Raw genomic sequence first — 6,602 nt, forward strand, 5'->3', positions numbered from 1 at the left:
CGTGTTGGTACCTACTGAGTTTTATCTGAGACGACCGCACTACCGAGAAGCCAACACTTCACCTCTTAGTAATCAGGCCATCATTGCTGATCAAACAGGAATCTCCTGTTCCTGCTTCCACGTAACGATATCAGCACAGTAAACCGAGAAGTTCTTCACTTCATTTCCCGACGTGCCCTGGTGAAAGCCGCCGCCGTTCTCGCCATCATCAATGACAAAGAATCACACCACCTTCTTGCCGGGAGGACACGGCATCCCGAGAACTGGGGTGACCACGCCGCGGCGCGCCAGCCGTCAGCGGGCGTCGAGCACCACCAGTCGGCTGGTGCGCTTCTTGTAGAGGATGCGGTAGCCGCACTCGCGGCACCGGATGGGGTCGCGGGCGCGGATCTCGTTCTCCTCGTTGCAGTCGCCGCAGATGTAGATGGTGACGCGCGCCTGCGTTTGCTCCTTTTGGTCCATGTCGGCTGCTGTTACTGGCTGCTGCTACTGGCTGTCGGACACAGAGTGAAACCGGTGAGCCAACAAACTATCGATTGTCGCCAAACTAGGTGGAACATGCATACTGAAAAGGTAATATGATTAACCCAATCTAAGATGTGGACCCTCGTGTGTCATGTTATTATTGGTTATTATTGGTTCGTCCAAAAAAGAATATGTATGTCAAAGTAGGTAATACGACCCCCACAAATAGCCGCAAGGTAACACTACCGCCACAAACCTACCACACATGATGTCAGGCCGCAGGCGCGTAACCACGAGTTTGAATTTACTGGGGACCACATAGAGGGCTGCTAAGATCGAATATTATATTTTAGATGTGGGGCAAAATACGTAGGGTGGGTGGAAAATTGTTACGAATAAAATCCGGGCTCCTCACAAAAGTCGGACGAATTTATAACTAATATATTTTAGGGTGTGTCGGTGTTACAAAAATAAATTAAGTATCACTTGAAAGCCTAGTTAAAAATACCTATTTTGTTTCAGGGGATTTTGACCGTCGGCGATCGCCTTACTGAGCCGCGCCGGACCTGTTCGAGATGACACCCGTTTCGCTTGATGCACAGTTAAGCCCCGTGCAGCACGGCCTCTGTTGCAGCATGGCACACGGAAGATGGCAGGCTGCGTACCGCCGACCTCATTGCACCCTTCAGGTCTTTGGGACTTCTTGGGTGGTTTCGGTACACCTGGGACTTGAGGTGGTCCTACAGGAAAAAGTCCGGTGGGGCAAGTCCGGGGAGCTCGCTGGTCACGGATGTGTCTCAAACCTCGAAGTCACACGCTGCCCGGAGCGCTCCTGCAGCCACTCCCGGTCTTCTTTGGCGGTATTGGCCGTGGAAACGTCTAGCTGGAACTATTGGCATTTGAGTGGTTCAGGATCGCTGCCCATTGTGGTCTGCAGGACACTCCAAAATTTGTCAGGGTCATCCGGTATCGCTGACCGTTGACAGCTGGGTAGCGCATCTCTCACACGAGCGACGTTCACCGGGCTTCTTTGATTGGGTTTGCGGCCGCCGCTATGTTCTTTGAACCCGCAGTTAACATTTCCTCGAGCCAGAAACTTTCAACCATGTGGAAAATAGCATTTCAAGATGGTGCTCACTTTGCAAAAAAAAAGATTGCGGAAGTTCCATTGTGTTGAAACGACTGACTTATTCTGAAAGTAGATTTTCTTTGAGTTTGCTATTGCGTCTTAGACCACTGTCTCATTTTTTAAACTCAACAAGTATGGTAACATATAAATCTCCTAAAAATTTGCTTTCTTTTCATGTGCATTTGTTTTGTTTAAATATTGCTTCCAGTCCACTATCCCGCAAAAGAAATTGGTCCGACTTTTGTGATAATCCCGGTATATCCAAAAAATATATTAAATCGATCTGTCGGTTAACTTCGGTTCCTTTGTATTTTAGGTGTTATACAGGGAACTTGTGTTGTTGGCAAACACAAAGTCTAAATATGAACGTAAAAATGTATGTATTGTCGAAAGACATTCTTAAAATGTCTTCCGTTGCCTACATTTCACTCTTCACGTCGATCTAGAAACAATATTTGGCTAGGCAAATTGAGGAGGCCGTCGGTTTTACTGGGGACGGTCCCCAGTAACCCAAAAGTTACTGGGGACCGGTCCCCAGTGTCCCCAGTGGTGGTTACGCGCCTGTGTCAGGGGCAATGCTTGTACTTCATCGTATCATAAGTCACCTTTTAAAATAACTGCAACGACAGTGGAATCCGCTTAATAAATCGACCATGGTGACAAGGTGTTTTGAATTTATTAAGCAGTGCCTTTATCAAAGTCAGCTGTTTTCATTAACCCTCGCCCTGGCAGGGCATTTTTCATAACACGGCCTGGCAGGGGGGGGGGGGGCTCGATGCGACCCCCCCCCCCTCGCGATTGGCTCCTATGGCACCTAGAAAAACCAAATTTGGTAGGTAGGTGGGCCCCCTGGAGTTCTCGCCCCTGTGCAAATTTGGTTGCTCTAGGTCAATATTGAAGGGGGTTTTGGGGGGTATAAATGTAAAAATTTCGCTAAAAACAGGTCAAAAGTTTTTCGCTTATAACTTTTGATCTAATTAAGATAGAGCAAAAAGAAAAGCACCAGTGAACTCAGCACGTCAAGGCGCGTCGAATAATATACTTTTTAGCTTGCTTAAGTGTACTTAAAGTTTTTCTTAAATTTTAAGTAAACTTAAATTAATAAATTAAGTTCAAGTTAACCCGCGCCGGGCCGGGGGAGGGGGTGTTTGAACACCCCCCTTGCGGTTTTTCGCAGATATCTCAAAAACGGCGGCGCGGAGCGCCGCCGTTTTTGGCACACCTGTTTGTGCATCTTTTCCGCACATGTTGTGAAAATTTCAGACCCAGGTCACCTTAGGTCAGGTCACCAGGTCACGCCAAGTGACCTCACCTCAGAAAAAATTAGAATGCTCGTCATAGCTACACCGACTGAACGATTGCCTTGAAACTTTCAACGATTGATAAGAGCAACACTATCTATAAAATGTATATCTCGGAATTTTGATATCGGTGACCTAAGGTCAGGTCAATTTTGCGGCCTCTCCATTATAAGTCAATGGGAGAAAATTGAAAAGCGCCTGTTTTGCACGAACGCTATTCTAGACACTCTCAAACATCGAGATGTAGGTAAAATAGACACACTGAACCAGAAAATGGCAACTGTGACCCCTCGTTATGTCCCCGAGGTCATCTCAGGTCACGAACAGAATCTAACAGTTTTTCGATGATAACTTCTGATAGAGGCGTGCTAGAGCGCTGAAAACGCCTTAGATGTGTTCGGCTCGACGTTGCGGATCGACTGATATGCAACATGACCTTTTCCGGTCAGGTCATGACCTTGACCTGAGGTCAAATTTTCAAGTTGACCTTTCAAGGTCAAATTATAGTTCATTCGACGCGTCTCGACGAGAGAAACACGATGCTGGCAAAAGTAATGTGATAGCTTTTTTGAGTCAAAAGTTATTGCCGAAAAAACGTTTTTCGTAAAAACGGCTATTTTTGGAGTTTTCGACCTCTGGAGGCTAAACCGTTGACCTGAGGTCAAATCTGAGAACATTATTCAGAAAGGTCTGTAAAAGGGCTATCGAATGCGCTTTTTTGCGGCGCTGTAGCTCTGTCGGTTCCCGAGATAGCCGTTGGCAGTTTCCAAAATGTTGAAATAGTCAACATTTTACCTTTGGTGACCTCTGGTGACCTGACCTTTGACCTGACCCAAAAAATGACTGAAGTGTTTTCGTCCTTATTTTTGACGTTCTTTCGATTGCCGCTTACCGCGTGTCGCTACGTGGCCCAGGAGCCGAGTTAGAAGGGGGGGTGTTCAAACACCCCCCCGCGGCCCGGCGCGGAATTTCAGAGCACCGGCCCGGCGCGGGTTAACCAAATTGCATCATATCGCATATCATTCGATTCGGCTGATCACCAGGAACACAATGATACCATTTTTTAAGCTCTAGCGTCATTATGTGCCAAGTTATTGGCAAAAACGTCATTTGACCTCAGTTGACCTCATTTGACCTGACCCATGGATAAGTACACCAAACAAAGAAGCACCAAGTGACCTGCTGTTAAGTACCGTGGTTTCAAAGCACAAAAGTGATAGAACGAAGCGGATATCTCCAGTATTTTCCGAATTTAGTATTTTCCCATAGGCTTAACATTACGACGTAATGACCTCTAACTGACCTCAGGTCAGTGACCTCAAAAAAGCCGGAATATATGTTATACAACTCGAAGAACTTAGCACATCCTGAAAGTTTGAAGGAAATCAGTCAAAAAATGTGAGTTGGACAGGTGCAAAAAGAAAATTGAAATTTGACCATGACCTTGTACTGGTTTTTCTGACCTGGTGACCTGACCCAAGGTCACCCGGACCTGAAATTTTCAGGTCATATGTAAAAAGGTTGCCCCATAGGCTGTGCCAAATTTGGCGGCGCTGCGCGCCGCCGTTTTTACGCTATCTTCGAAAAACCTTAGGGGGGGGTCGCATCGACCCCCCCCCCTGCCAGGGCGAGGGTTAAAAAGCATGTACTGCAGCTGCACGTTCCGTTCCTGTGAAATATAAGCATATAGGCTAGCATTCCTAATTGCCTTACTTATTCCAATGAAAGTGACATGAGTCTCCACCACAGGCTCAGCTTTTATGTGATGGACAGTGGCTCTGTCTTTTTCCCATTCACAAGACCAAAGCGACAATTTCTTAGTTTTGAAGTATCACTTTTTGCATACCTAACATATTTTTCTACCTATTTAAAGAAAAATCTCTCCGTCATGGGCCTTTTTTCAACCATAATGATACATTTGAAGTCAAAAGTGTACCCAATGGAATAAAAAAAATTGATTCCATGCCCATATTTGGTCATGGCTCCTCCCACCAGAATCAATTTTTTGATGCCTCCATATTTTGATTCCAGGGTCCTGTTTCACCGGTGATAGCAGCTTTATAGCAGCACGCTGCTATTACACGTGTCAAATTGGGTTTCCATGGAGACGTCAACAAGCCTATTCCTCCAGGCTCCAACACTACCAGAAGTGTGATGTCAGCTCGCAAAATGGAATAGCAGCATGCTGCTATCACCAGTGAAACAGGGCCCAGAAGTCTAGTTTGGGCGGTACACATGGAGGTCCCCGCTTCAAAATTAGTTGATCCCTATAATATAGACATCATTCTATAGAGAAACTCATGTTTAGTAAGAATAATGTGGTTTCCAGTTATCTGATCGATAATTTTAAGACCAAAAGCTAACTAATCGTATTCTTACCACGATCTCGGTGGAGCCGCACCGGCACGACGGTCTGTTGTCAACATGTCAATTGTTGTTAAATACCATTACGCAGAAATGTAGTATCTTCATAAAACCCAACACACTAGGGGAACTGTGGGAAACCGGGGTTTTGGGTGGGGGGGGGGGGGGTACTATTTTTATGAAAAAGTGATAGACATACACAAATAATTTTGGATTTACGGTTCTGTATTTTTAATATTTAATTCTTTTTTGGTAAAGCGCCTCACAAGATGCGCCAGATCTGTCGACGAATGATAGCGACTTTTCTGAAAAAGTCTTCAGAAATGTTTCGTTCGTAAATATTTTCGTTCGTGCATTTTCTTTATTTTCGTTTTTTGGTCCGTGCATTTTTTTGTCTGTACATATTTTCATTTTCGTCCAACATTTCTTCACCTGTACTGTACATGTTTTCGTCTGTGGCCAACTCGTGGCGAAGCAGTGCAGTGCCGAAGGCAATGCCTTAGGAGAGATTACAGGCAATAGTAAATCAAATATTTTTAGGTTAAATGGTTATGTATCTGGCTTCAGGCCGAAGGCCTGAAGCCTGATGCATGACCACTTAACCTGAAAATATTTGATTTACTATTGCCTGCAATCTATTCCTGCGAGTAACTATTTCCTTATCCGGTAGGCAAAAATCAGTAGGTTAGGTTAGGTTAGGTTAGGTTAGGTTAGGTTAGGATTCCCGGTAGGCAAGAATCAGTAGGTTAGGTTAGGTTAGGTTAGGTTAGGCTAGGTTTCTTAATGCCTGGTAGGCAAAAATCAGTAGGTTAGGTTAGGTTTCTTAAGCTCGGTAGGCAAAAATCAGTAGGTTAGGTTAGGTTAGGTTAGGTTAGGTTAGGTTAGGTTAGGTTAGGTTAGGTTAGGTTAGGATTCCCGGTAGGCAAGAATCAGTAGGTTAGGTTAGGTTAGGTTAGGTTAGGTTTCTTTATGCCTGGTAGGCAAAATCAGTAGGTTAGGTTAGGTTTCTTTAAGCTCGGTAGGCAAAAATCAGTAGGTTAGGTTAGGTTAAGTTAGGTTAGGTTAGGTTAGGACACCTCTTTGGATTTCATCGAGTAATAATCGCTTTTCTCAAATTTAAAGTTGTCCGCGCTTTAGACATAACCATTTGAGAACCTTGGTATTGTTTGTCATTTCTGGCTGCGATAAAAAATTGTGCACGCGAAACGCATCTGATATTTTTGCAGCCTTGATTGTTTATAAATTGTGTTCATCCGCCGTAACCAGCATGGCGTCAGCGTCGGTTGCGAGGGGTGAGGTATGTGGTGTTTTGGGGTCAATTTTGCCAGCTTTAAATGGTAAGC

This window comes from Amphibalanus amphitrite, unplaced genomic scaffold, assembly GCF_019059575.1.
Source record: "Amphibalanus amphitrite isolate SeventyFive unplaced genomic scaffold, NRLGWU_Aamphi_draft 000014F_arrow, whole genome shotgun sequence".
In the NCBI taxonomy this organism is placed as follows: domain Eukaryota; kingdom Metazoa; phylum Arthropoda; class Thecostraca; order Balanomorpha; family Balanidae; genus Amphibalanus; species Amphibalanus amphitrite.